Here is a 12,914-nt window from a genome sequence, read left to right on the forward strand (position 1 = left end):
GAAGGATCACTATGATTGGACTCAAGGGGGATGTTAGAAATTATGTTAGAGCTGACAAGATGCAGATAAATGTACATTTAGGATCCACTTCTGAATGGATTCATTAGGAGTGCATTTAACTGGCCTTAGCCAAGCAGTTGACAACAGAATCCAAATCTGTCTGTGTGGGTTCAAAACCTGCTAAATGAAATTGTCAAATGATCATCAGAGTCAAGATCTGTTTCTCTTGGACTGTGTAGGTTTGAAACCTGCGAGTGATAACATTTTTATTTTATGAAATCGCACCTTTACATTGACTCATGTGTACTTTCACATTATAGCTTGCACTCCCAACACGTGCTTCATATGAAGAAAGAGAGCAGATTGCGCATCAAACTTTAAAGTTTGATCCTAATGACCTGGGGAATGAGGAAGAATACACATCTGTAAAGGCTGGGATTCAAGGCAAAGATCCAAAAGAGCCATCTGGCCACCATTCACTTATGTACAAGGTTGAAGTGTACTGTATTTGAGACCTTTCATCATCATGTTGCTCTTCTCTCGCTTTTTGAAAGTGTTGTATTGCAGTCTGTACTCAATTCATCTGTTCAGCTGAGCAAAAACATGTGAGTGACAGGGAACAGTAGACTTGCCTTACAGATTCACTTTTGAATGTTTTCTTTGACCGACGATCATCCGGATTGGATGGATGATTACTCCATGTTCATGTTAGAACTACAAACCAATTTCAGACCTCACGATCTGTCTGGTGACATGGAAATGTGACTGGAACAACTCCATATGCGTGATGGACAACACATTAATAAATATGTTGATGAATTCCAACATCTTGCTTGACAAGTCTGTGGCTGGGGTGACAGTGCCCTAAGATGCCAATTCTATAATGGACCTCTGGCTTGTATCAAAGATGAAATCAGTTGCATGGGTAAACCTTCCACCCTTTCCAAATACAAGATCCTTTCCCAGACTATTGATGCTCGATACTGGGAACAGAAGGGAGAAGTTTCCCGAGAAAATATACCCACCACCTCCATTCCACCTAAACAACCCACATCTGACTGGATGAGTTCCAACTCATCCAGATCCTCGAGGTACAAATCCAACAAACCCGCTACTTCTGCATCATCCTCTGCTTCTAAAGCTCCAGATCTTACCTCCAAGTTAGGAAAAGATGGAAAGCTCGCTTACCAAAGCGCGGTAAGAGGCAGATGGATCACAAACTCTGTCTATTCTGTGGTGGACCCAGCCATTCAGCTCGGGAATGCACCAAGTCTACTTTGTGCGCTGCTAAAGGCCATGCTGCAGTAGTCACTTTGGAAGACAAACTGGAGGCCTCAGATGAGGCAAAAAAATAGTCTGCAACCCTCCTGACTCCACGCGGTGTGAGGGTTGCATTGACTCTACCCATGCAATGGAGCTACGTCTCAATGCTGTTTCTCTTTCCGATCCGAACTCTCTTTGTCCATATATTTCTCTTCCTAATTTTCCTGATATTTCTGATTTTTTGTCTCTTATAGATTGTGGTTCCTCACATTGTTCTATAGACTCTGATTTCATCCAAAAACATAAAATTTCTACATATCCAATACCTCTGATGTCTCTCCATTTGTTTGATGGTACTTGTAATGACATGATTTCTGAAGCTATAGATTTGCCTATCCATTTTCTATCTGGTGTAGTTACCTCTGATATGTTTTTCATCACTCTGTTGGATTATTCTTGTTTATCATTCTTGGATATAGCTGGCTCACCCTACACAATCCATTGATTGACTGGGTTTTGGGCAGCATCGATTTTTGAACAACTTCTCATGGAATGCCTTCAATACCTCCAATGTTGCTTCCATCTCTGGATCCTCATCCTCTGATGGAAGAATTGCCTCCTCTGACTACATCCGGAATCTCTGCTGATAAAACCATCCCTAGTATTTCCTTGATAAATGCAGTTGCCTTTTGCCGGGCCTGCAAATTGGAAGGATCAGAACAGTTCAGCATCTACCTTTGTCCTACCAGTGTGACCTCTGGTCCATTTACCCTTTCGGTCCGATCCTCCAGACCTATCCACAATTCCTCGGGAATATCATGATTTATGGATGTTGTTTGAACAGGCAAAGCTAGCCAAATTCCTCCTCATCGTCTCTATGATCTCAATTAGAGGGAAGGAACTGATCCCGCTCCTCAGACCATTATGCCCTATCTGGGAGAGCATGCTCAGTGAGTAATCCACATATTTTCGGATCCAGGTTTTTTGATGTCTGGATAGATCAAGTCTTGTGATATCTGCTGGAAGACAGGCTATGTGCTCTGGAAGCCTGGAACTGACACATTATGGCCCCTATGAATGGTTGGTGACGCCGGAAGGTCTCACTAACACTCTGGCCGCATTCCAATGCTTTGTCAACAATGTGTTTGCTGATATGCTGGATGTATGTGTTATCGTATATCTGGACGACATCCTCATCTATTCCCAAGACCTTGCATCCTATAAGAAACATGTCTGAGAAGTTCTCCTCCATCTCCAAAAACATCAACTCTATGCTAAACCTGAAAAATGTGCATTCCACACTACATCTGTTGAATACCTTGGTTACCTCCTATCTCCGGACGGCTTGACCATGTCGTCCAAGAAGATCCAAGCCATTGTTGATTGGCCAGAACCTCGGAAAGTTAAGGATATTCAATTTTTCCTTGGATTCACAAATTTCTACTGTCAATTTATTTTAAATTACTCAGACATTGTAGTTCTGCTCACCCGTCTTACCCGCAAGGGGGTTACTTGGGACTTTTCCAAAGGCTAAAGGTAAGAGATGCCAGAAAGATCCAACTCTGGAAGATCCAGAAGAGATGATATCCCTTATTGGCAAAGAAGGGTGATACTTTGGTGGTAGCACTCAGAGCATTTTTATAAGCAAATTCTGCCAAGGGAAGTAGTTCCGACCAGTTATCCTGCTGATAGTCGCAGTATATCCAGAGGTATTGTTCTAGGGTTTGGTTGGCTTGTTCGGTTTGTCCATCTCCTTCCATATGATATTCGGACGTGAAGTGGAGGACCATATCTAATACTTTCCCTAAGGACCGGAAGAAATGCAATACAAATTCTGTCACTCGGTATGAAGTGACATAGGATGGAACTCCGTGCTTATAAAACACATGGAGAATGAACAGGCGAGCAAGGTCCGGAGAGGTAATGGTGTCGTGGGTTGGGATGAATATAGCTTGTTTGGATAGATGTTCTATTATGATGAGGATGGCTGTAAAGCTGGATGAATCCAGAAGATGCTCTATGAAATCCATGGAGATGGAATTCCAAGGCTTTTCTGGTATGGGTAACTGCTTTAGTGATCCATATGGTTTGTGTCTCAGAACCTTAGCTCAACCACAGGAAGTGCAGGACTTGACATAGTCCTTGACATAAGTGCGAATTCCTGGCCAAGTATACTCGTGTCGGATGAGGTCTAGTGTCCAGTTTTGTCCGAAGTGTCTGGACAATGGGTGATCATGAGTATTCTGGAGAATGCAAAGTTGGAGGTTGTTGGATTCCAGAACATATATACGGTTATCACAGCGGAGGAAATCACTATCATCAACTGTCCATCTTGGATCTGAAGGTTCTGAAAGATGGTCAGATGTGATAGGGTCATTGGGGAGTGCGGTCAGGATGTCTTTTTGGAGCTGGATGATATCTATCAGAACGGCTGCCCTAAGAATCAGAGTTGCTAAGGTTGAGGCTCGTAGGGACAAAGCTAACTGTTCCGAAGTGAATACTGGATGGAAATTATAATTATGAGGGTTGACTCGAGTGTAGTCCTTATCCCCCTCTTTAGGATAGATGTCCCAGCATCTAGGAAGGGAATCTGGTTTAGCTCTGAGTTTTCTGGATGGAAATGGATGACAAGGTTAAACTGATGGAGGAAATTATGACCAGCGGGCCTGATGGCGAGAGAGGAGTTTTGTGGTGGAGAAGTACTCAAGATTCTTGTGGTCCATGACAATGTCTATCAGCTCAGCAGAGCCTTCAAGATAATGTCGCCACATTCCAAAAAGCTTCATGGATGGCTAGAAGTTCCTTGTCATGAGTGTCGTAGTTGAGTTCTGGAGTGGTAAGCATCCGAGAATAAAATGCTACCGGATGAAGCTCTGAGTCTGGACATACTATGGAAAGTATTCTGGCTATAGCATAATCAGAGGCATCGGTTTCTACGACTATCAGAACATTCAGAATCCAGTGCATAAGCACCGGAGTGGACGTGAAAGCTTTCTTGAGTGTTTTAAAAGACTTCCGACAATCTTCAGAAAAGTCCCAAGTAACCCCCTTGCGGGTAAGACGGGTAGCGGAACTACAATGTCCTGAGTAATTTAAAATAAATTGACAGTAGAAATTGTGCAATCCAAGGAAAAATTGAATATCCTTAACTTTCTGAGGTTCTGGCCAATCAACAATGGCTTGGATCTTCTCGGACGACATGGTCAAGCCGTCTGGAGATAGGAGGTAACCAAGGTATTCAACAGATGTAGTGTGGAACTGCACATTTTTCGGGTTTAGCATAGAGTTGATGTTTTCGGAGATGGAGGAGAACTTCTCAGGACATGTTTCTTATGGGATGCAAGGTCTTGGGAATAGATGAGGTTGTCAGTCCAGATATACGATAATGCATACATCCAGCATATCAGCAAACACACTATTGACAAAGCATTGGAATGCAGGCCAGAGTGTTAGTGAAACCTTCTGGCATCACCAACCATTCATAGGAGCCATAACGTGTTCGGAACTGCAGTCTTCCATTCATCTCCTTCTGCTATCCAGACTGAGGTGATAAGCAGATCGGAGGTCGATTTTGGTATAGACTTTAGCGCGGCTCAGAGAGTCTAGAAGGTCGGCAATGAGAGGTAATGAATATCAGTCTTTCTTGATAATCCGGTTAAGTCCATGGAAATCCACACAGAGGCAAAGGAGGCCATTGTTTTTCTTGACAAATAGGACAGGAGCTCTGTGAGGAGAGGATGAGGAATGGAGGAGACCAGAGGAAATGTTTTTGTCAAGAAACTTTCAGAGGGCTGCAAGCTCAACTGCAGATAGGGAATAAATGGTTCTGAGGAGCGGATCAGTTCCTTCCTCTAACTTGAGATCATAGAGACGATGAGGAGGAATTTGGCTAGCTTTGCCCTTGTCAAACACATCCATAAATTCATGATATTCCAGAGGAATTGTGGATAGGTCTGGAGGATCGGACGAAAGGGTAATGGACCAGAGGTCTACACTGGTAGGACAAAGGTAGATGCTGAACTGTTCTGATCCTTCCAATTTGCAGGCCCGGCAAAAGGCAACTGCATTTATCAAGGAAATACTAGGGATGGTTTTATCAGCAGAGATTCCGGATGTAGTCAGAGGAGGCAATTCTTCCATCAGAGGATGAGGATCCAGAGATGGAAGCAACATTGGAGGTATTGAAGGCATTCCATGAGAAGTTGTTCAAAAATCGATGCTGCCCAAAACCCAGTCAATCAATGGATTGTGTAGGGTGAGCCAGCTATATCCAAGAATGATAAAACAAGAATAATCCAACAGAGTGATGAAAAACATATCAGAGGTAACTACACCAGATAGAAAATGGATAGGCAAATCTATAGCTTCAGAAATCATGTCATTACAAGTACCATCAAACAAATGGAGAGACATCAGAGGTATTGGATATGTAGAAATTTTATGTTTTTGGATGAAATCAGAGTCTATAGAACAATGTGAGGAACCACAATCTATAAGAGACAAAAAATCAGAAATATCAGGAAAATTAGGAAGAGAAATATATGGACAAAGAGAGTTCGGATCGGAAAGAGAAACAGCATTGAGACGTAGCTCCGTTGCACAGGTAGAGTCAATGCAACCCTCACCCCATGTGGAGTCAGGAGGGTTGCAGACTATTTTTTTTGCCTCATCCAGGGCCTCTGGTTTGTCTTCCAGAGTGACTACTGCAGCATGGGCTTTAGCAGCATGCAAAATATACTTGGTGCATTCCTGAGCCGAATGGCTGGGTCCGCTGCAGAATAGACAGAGTTTATTATCCATCCGCCTCTTATGCTCTTCGGAAGTGAGCTTTCCATCTTTTCCTAACTTGGAGGTGAGATCTGGAGCTTTAGAAGCGGAGGATGATGCAGAAGTAGTGGGTTTGTCGGATTTGTACCTCGAGGATCTGGACGGGTTGGAACTCATCCAGTTAGACGTGGGTTGTTTGGGTGGAATGGAGGTGGTGGGTTTAGTCTCTCAGGCAACTTCTCCCTTCCTGTTCCCAGTATCGAGTGTCAATAGTCTGGGCAAGGATCTTGTATTTGGAAAGGGTGGAAGGTTTACCTATGCGACTGATTTCATCTTTGATACAAGTCAGAGGTCCATTATAGAATTGGCATCTTAGGGCACTGTCACCCCAGCCACATACTTGTCAAGCAAGATGTTGGAATTCATCAACATATTTATTAATGTGTTGTCCATCACGCATATGGAGTTGTTCCAGTCACATTTCCATGTCACCAGACAGATCGTGAGGTCTGAAATTAGTTTGTAGTTCTAACATGAACATGGAGTAATCATCCATCCAATCTGGATGATCGTCGGTCAAAGAAAACATTCAAAAGTGAATCTGTAAGGCAAGTCTACTGTTCCCTGTCACTCACAATGTTTTTGCTCAGCTGAACAGATGAATTGAGTATAGACTGCAATACAACACTTTCAAAAAGTGAGAGAAGAGCAACATGATGATGAAAGGTCTCAAATACAGTACACTTCAACCTTGTACATAAGTGAATGGTGGCCAGATGGCTCTTTTGGATCTTTGCCTTGAATCCCAGCCTTTACAGATGTGTATTCTTCCTCATTCCCCAGGTCATTAGGATCAAACTTTAAAGTTTGATGCGCAATCTGCTCTTCTTCTTCATATGAAGCAGGTGTTTGGGAGTGCAAGCTACAATGTGAAAGTACACATGAGTCAATGTAAAGGTGCGATTTCATAAAATAAAAATGTTATCACTCGCAGGTTTCAAACCTACGCAGTCCAAGAGAAACAGATCTTGACTCTGATGATCATTTGACAATTTCATCTTTAGCAGGTTTTGAACCCACACAGACAGATTTGGATTCTGTTGCATCAACTGCTTGGCTAAGGCCAGTTAGATGCACTCCTAATGAATCCATTCAGAAGTGGATCCTAAATGTACATTTATCTGCATCTTGTCAGCTCTAACATTAATTTCTAACATCCCCCTTGAGTCCAATCATATGTGATCCTTCATGCTATTGAAAGAACTGCCTTTAGGATTCACTTGTGAATGGGTCCATTGGAAGTGCCTCTCACTGGTCTTAGCCAAGCAGTTGATACGACAGAATCTAAATCTGTCTGCGTGGGTTCAAAACCTGCTAAAGATAAAATTATCAAGTGATCACTAGAGTCAAAATCTGTTTCTCTTGGAATGTGCAGGTTCAAAACCTGCGAATGATGAAATTTATTTTCTATGAAAACACATCTTGACATTGTCTCATGAATGATTTTCTCAACAACTCATCTCAACTGATGTTAGCCATGTCATTGCTGCAATAGATTCAAAATCTGTTTCCATTGAAGTCTACAGGTTTGAAGCCTGTCGAGTGACACATTTTTTTGGATTAGAACATGTCTTGTATATCTGCTCATGTACAGCATTTCAAATGTTGATCTTCATTGGTCTTAGTCAAATTGTCACCAGAGTCAAAATCTGTTTCTCTTGAACTGTGCAGGTTTAAAACCTATCAACGATAACATTTTTATTTTTATTCTATGAAATCACACCTTCACATTTTCCACATGAATATTAAAATGAATTGGAAGGCCTCAAATTTCTGGTGGCATTATGACTTTCTTGGAAGAGAAACCAAAACACTCAAAGCTGGTGTATGAAACCATGTTCCACTGCTAGCCTTGCAGCAACTTGTTTTATGATCCATGCCAACTGTTGAACATTGTCCGAGTCACTCTCTATCAATGATATAAGAGACCATCTATGATTCAATATTCAAGGCATGTTCTAATAATAAAAAATGCAGCATTCAATGGGTTTCAGACTGTCAAGGTGCATTTTCATCAAATAAAAATGTTATCATCAGCAGGTTTCAAACCTGCGCTGTCCGAGAGAAACAGATTTTGACTCTGATGATCACTTGACAATTTCATCTTTAGCGGATTTTAAACCCACGCAGACAGATTTAGATTCTGTTGTATCAACTGATTGGCTAAGACCAGTTAGATTCACTTCTGATGAACTCATTCAAAAGTGAGTACTCAAGATACATTTATCTGCATTTTATCAGCTCTTTCAATAGCATGGTCAGTGTTGATTTTTTATCCTACTCTTATTGCAAAAGACACAGACTTCCTACTGGGGCTCTTGACTTCAAGACCTGTTTGTCTAACAATTTCCCTGAAAAAGTGCTGATGGAAGACCACCATGGTGTGTTCATGAGTGAAAACTGACAATGAAAGGATCACACAGTGTATTTTTGACACAGAGTTCAATATATGACCAAAGTCTTGATGCAAACTCAGAAGGATATAAGTACAATAACAATATAATTCTTTCTAAAGGTCTTGACTTGGTCGAAGAAGAAAAAGAGCAGATTACACATCAAACTTTCAAATTTGATCCTAATAACCTGGGGAATTAGGAAAAACACAAATCTATTAAGGCTGAGATTCTTTATTGTGCTTATTCAAGTGATCGCCAGAATCAAAATATATTTCTCTTGAACTAAGCAGGTTTGTAATATATATAATGACGTGTCTTTTGCATTAACTTGTGATTCATCACATTCCACCATTTTGGATTTCATAGAATAAAAATGTTGTTGTTTTTAAACCTGCACAGTCGAAGAGAAACAGATTTTAAATCTGGTGACGACTTGACCAAGACCAATGAAGATCAATTTCTGAGATGCTGTCTATGAGCAAATATTCAAGACACGTTCTTAGAGAAAAAATGCGACATTCGACAAGTTCAAGTTTCAAACTTGTTGCACTCTGATGGAAACAGATTTTGATTCTGTTATGACAGTCACTTAGCTAAACACGACTGTGATCAGCTTGCAAGCAAACCGACCATGAGCAAATTTTTCAAGGTGTGTTTTCATAGAAAATAAAATTTATCACTGGCAGGTTTCAAACCTGAGCAGTCCCAGAGAAACAAATTTTGACTCTGATGATCACTTGGCAAATTCATCTTTAGCATGTTTTGAACCCACGCAGACAGATTTATGTTCTGTCGTATCAACTGCTTGGCTAATACCAGTTGAATGCACTTCCAATGAACCCATTCAGAAGTGACTTACATACTTTTGCCTATTTGCTGCGCTTCTGACTTGCTTCTGCACACTTAGAACACACTTAAAATTACTTATATAGCACCATGTATCTTTTGACTCTGAACAACTTTTCACCACCATCTTGCATATTGTGGGACTCAAAGTCTAAAATACGCTATAACTGCTAATTGACACTGAGCGCTTGAAAGCATCTAAGCGCAGAATGTTGCACTATTGTCTAAATACTTCTTCTTTATCTCAGAACTTCTTCAAGTCATTAAAATCAAACTGGAAAATTTGATGTGTAATCTGCTCTTTTTCTTCAACCAAGTCGAGACCTTTAAAGAGAATTAAATTGTTCTTGTACTCATCATTCTGAGTTTGCATCAAGACTTTGGTCATACATTGAACTTTTGTGCCTTGAGGTTTCACTTCTGAATGAGTTCATTGGAAGTGCATCTCACTGGTCTTAGCCAAGCAGTCGATACAACAGAATATAAATCTGTCTGTGTGGGTTCAAAACCTACCAAATGTTGAATAGCCAAGTGATCACCAGAGTCAAAATCTGTTTGTCTTGGACCATACAGGTTTGAAACCTGCCAAGGATGATTCTCATTTTCTATAAAAATGCACCTTGATATATGCTCATGGTTGGTTTACTCAAAAGCTCATCAGAGTCATGTTTAGCCAAGTGGTTGTCATCACAGAATCAAAATCTGCTTCCATTGGAATGCAACAGGTTTGAAACCTGTTGAATGTTGCATTTTTTTCTATTAGAACGTGTCTTGAATATTTATTTCCTCATAGACATCATCTCAGACACTGATCTATATGTTGTTTTTCCTGTTAGAACACACCTCAAAATGGACAAATGTGTACTTTCCTGAGAGCACCATCTCACTGGTTGTGTGATTTCATAAAATCAAAATGTTATCATTGGCAGGTTTCAAACCTGCGCAGTCCAAGAGAAACAGATTTTGACTCTGATAATCACTTGCAATTTCATCTTTAGCAGGTTTTGAACCCATGCAGACAGATTTGGATTCTGTCGTATCAACTGCTTGGCTAAGACCAGTTAAATGCACTACCAATGAGCCCATTCAGAAGTGAATCCTCAAGGTACGTTTGACTGCATTTTGTCAGTTCTAGTATTAGTTTCCAATATCCTCCTTGAGTCCAATCATATGTGATTCTTCCATTGTCGGTTTTCACTCATGACCCAGCTGTTAATATCCCAAGACATCACGAACATCATCGGCCCACTATGGTGGTCTGTCATCAGCACTTTTTCAGAGCAATTGCTAGATGAACAGGTCTTGAAGTCAAGAGCCCCAGAAGAAGTCTGATGTCTTTTGCAATAAGAGTAAAATAAATAAAAAATCAATCATGGCAACCATACTATTGAAAGAACTGCTTTTACTTTTGATTGGGTTCATTGCAAGTGCATTCAACTGGTATTAGCCAAGCAGTCGATATGACAGAATATAAATCTGTCTGCGTGGGTTCAAAACCTGCTAAAGATGGATTTGCCAAGTGATCATCAGAGTCAAAATCTGTCAATGATAAATTTTATTTTCTATAAAAACACACCTGGTTTTCTGAGAAACTCATCTTAAATGATCTTAGCCATGTCATTGCCATGACTCTGGTCTGCATGCTTTTTGAACTCTACACACTCTGAAGGTCTGTCTTTGTCAATCCTAAATCCCTCTGAGTAATCATTTGCCCATGGACATTTTCTATATCTATTTCTGTTAAACCAAGCAGGCTTAAAACCTGTATAATAACATGGTTTTTCTTTTGCCATTAAAACTTGCCTTGAATGCAAGCTCATGAGTCATTGCATCCCACAATTTTGTATGGTGGTCAAATGCAGATAAATGTGCCTTGAGGATTCACTTCTGATTGAGTCTGTTAAGGTCATACTCTCATAGGATCGGATCCGAAGGACTTCGGCCTCAGCTCGTACACTGTGCCCCTTTCCCAAGTACTTGTCCCTTATTTCAAAGTACTAACGATAACGTGTCCGAAGGTCCGGACGGGTCTCATAGATGTATCCGGATGACTTCCGGATATCAGAAATGCATATAAGACTAATCCGGACGGATCCGGACTATAAATGAACAGAGTATAGTCTATCCGAAGATAGAGTCAGAAATGTAGACTATTGGAATCGATCCAAAGTCTCGGAGGTTTGACAAGAGTTGAAGACTCAACTCCAGAGGACAAACTAAGATGATATTTGAACTGAGGTACTACAGGACATATACACGGGCTTATATACTAAGAGGATAACGAAATGATAAGTAAGCAAAGGTCCGAAGGCTATGTATGAAGCATGTGCAAAGGTTATCAAACACGAGTCGTAAATGAAGCATAGGTTAACGGATCAGTAATCATACCGGTAATAAGTATAGCCAAAACACCGGGAAGAGGAAATACCGAATAGGCTGTGTTTAATATTAAATGAACAGGAAATGAAATAGGAAGCTTATTGGATATCGGATCAGAAGCGGATCTATGCATTGGACCGGACCGGATCTCAGGGTCCGAAGTCCGGAAGAGAAGCATGAATATATGGGATATGACAGAGTCCATTGGAAGTGCATCTCACTGGTCTTAGCCAAGCAGTCATTACAACAGAATCTAAATCTGTCTTTGTGGATTCAAAACCTACCAAATGTTAAATAGCCAAGTGATCGCCAGAGTCAAAATCTGTTTATCTTGGACCATGCATGCTTGAAATATGCTGAGTGATACATGTTTTTGACCTGCTCAGTCCAGGAAAATCAGATTTTGACTTTTATAACTCCTGAACTAGGACTGATTGCAAACCTGTAGGCTTTGATTGAAACATATTTTGAATCTATTGTGGTAATGTAATGATGTGGAAAAGAGCATTTATGATGGGTTTTGAAGAAAACTATCCATGAGGAAATATCAGGGTTTAATTTCATAGAATAAAAATATCATCATTGGCGGGTTGAGTGACAACTGACAATGGAAGGATTGCACATGGTTGGACTCAAGGGAGATGTTAGAAAAGGATAAATGTACCTTTGGGATTCACTTCTGAATGGATTTATTGAGAGCACATCTAACTGGTCTTAGCCAAGCAGTTAATATAACAGAATCCAAATCTGTCTGTGCAGATTCAAAACCTGTCAAAGATGAAATTGCAAGTGATCATCAGAGTCAAAATTTGTTTCTCTTGACTTGGTAGGTTTGAAACCTGCCAATGATGACATTTTTATTTTATGAAATCACACCCTGTCCCATATTAAGCACTGCATTTTTGTGCGCGCCCTACATTACATGTCCATCTATTGTCCAATCCAATACTGCTAGTATATTTTCATCATTTTATTTTTATGTCATGCTGAAGGGTACACCCAGCTACAGACCACAATGTATAGATGCAAGAGAAGCATTCTCACTACATTCTGCTGCAAAACTAGTGCAAAGCAGTAACACCTGGGCTGCATTAAAAAAGATAAAACAGACACAAATGATATCACTTTGATGAATACTTCAAAATGTCTAACTGTCCCTATTTTCTTGCACTTGGGTCTCTGAGAATCTATACACTGCAAAAT

This window comes from Suillus fuscotomentosus (genome assembly GCF_016647785.1).
Source record: "Suillus fuscotomentosus strain FC203 chromosome Unknown F5891scaffold_151, whole genome shotgun sequence".
In the NCBI taxonomy this organism is placed as follows: Eukaryota; Fungi; Basidiomycota; class Agaricomycetes; order Boletales; family Suillaceae; genus Suillus; species Suillus fuscotomentosus.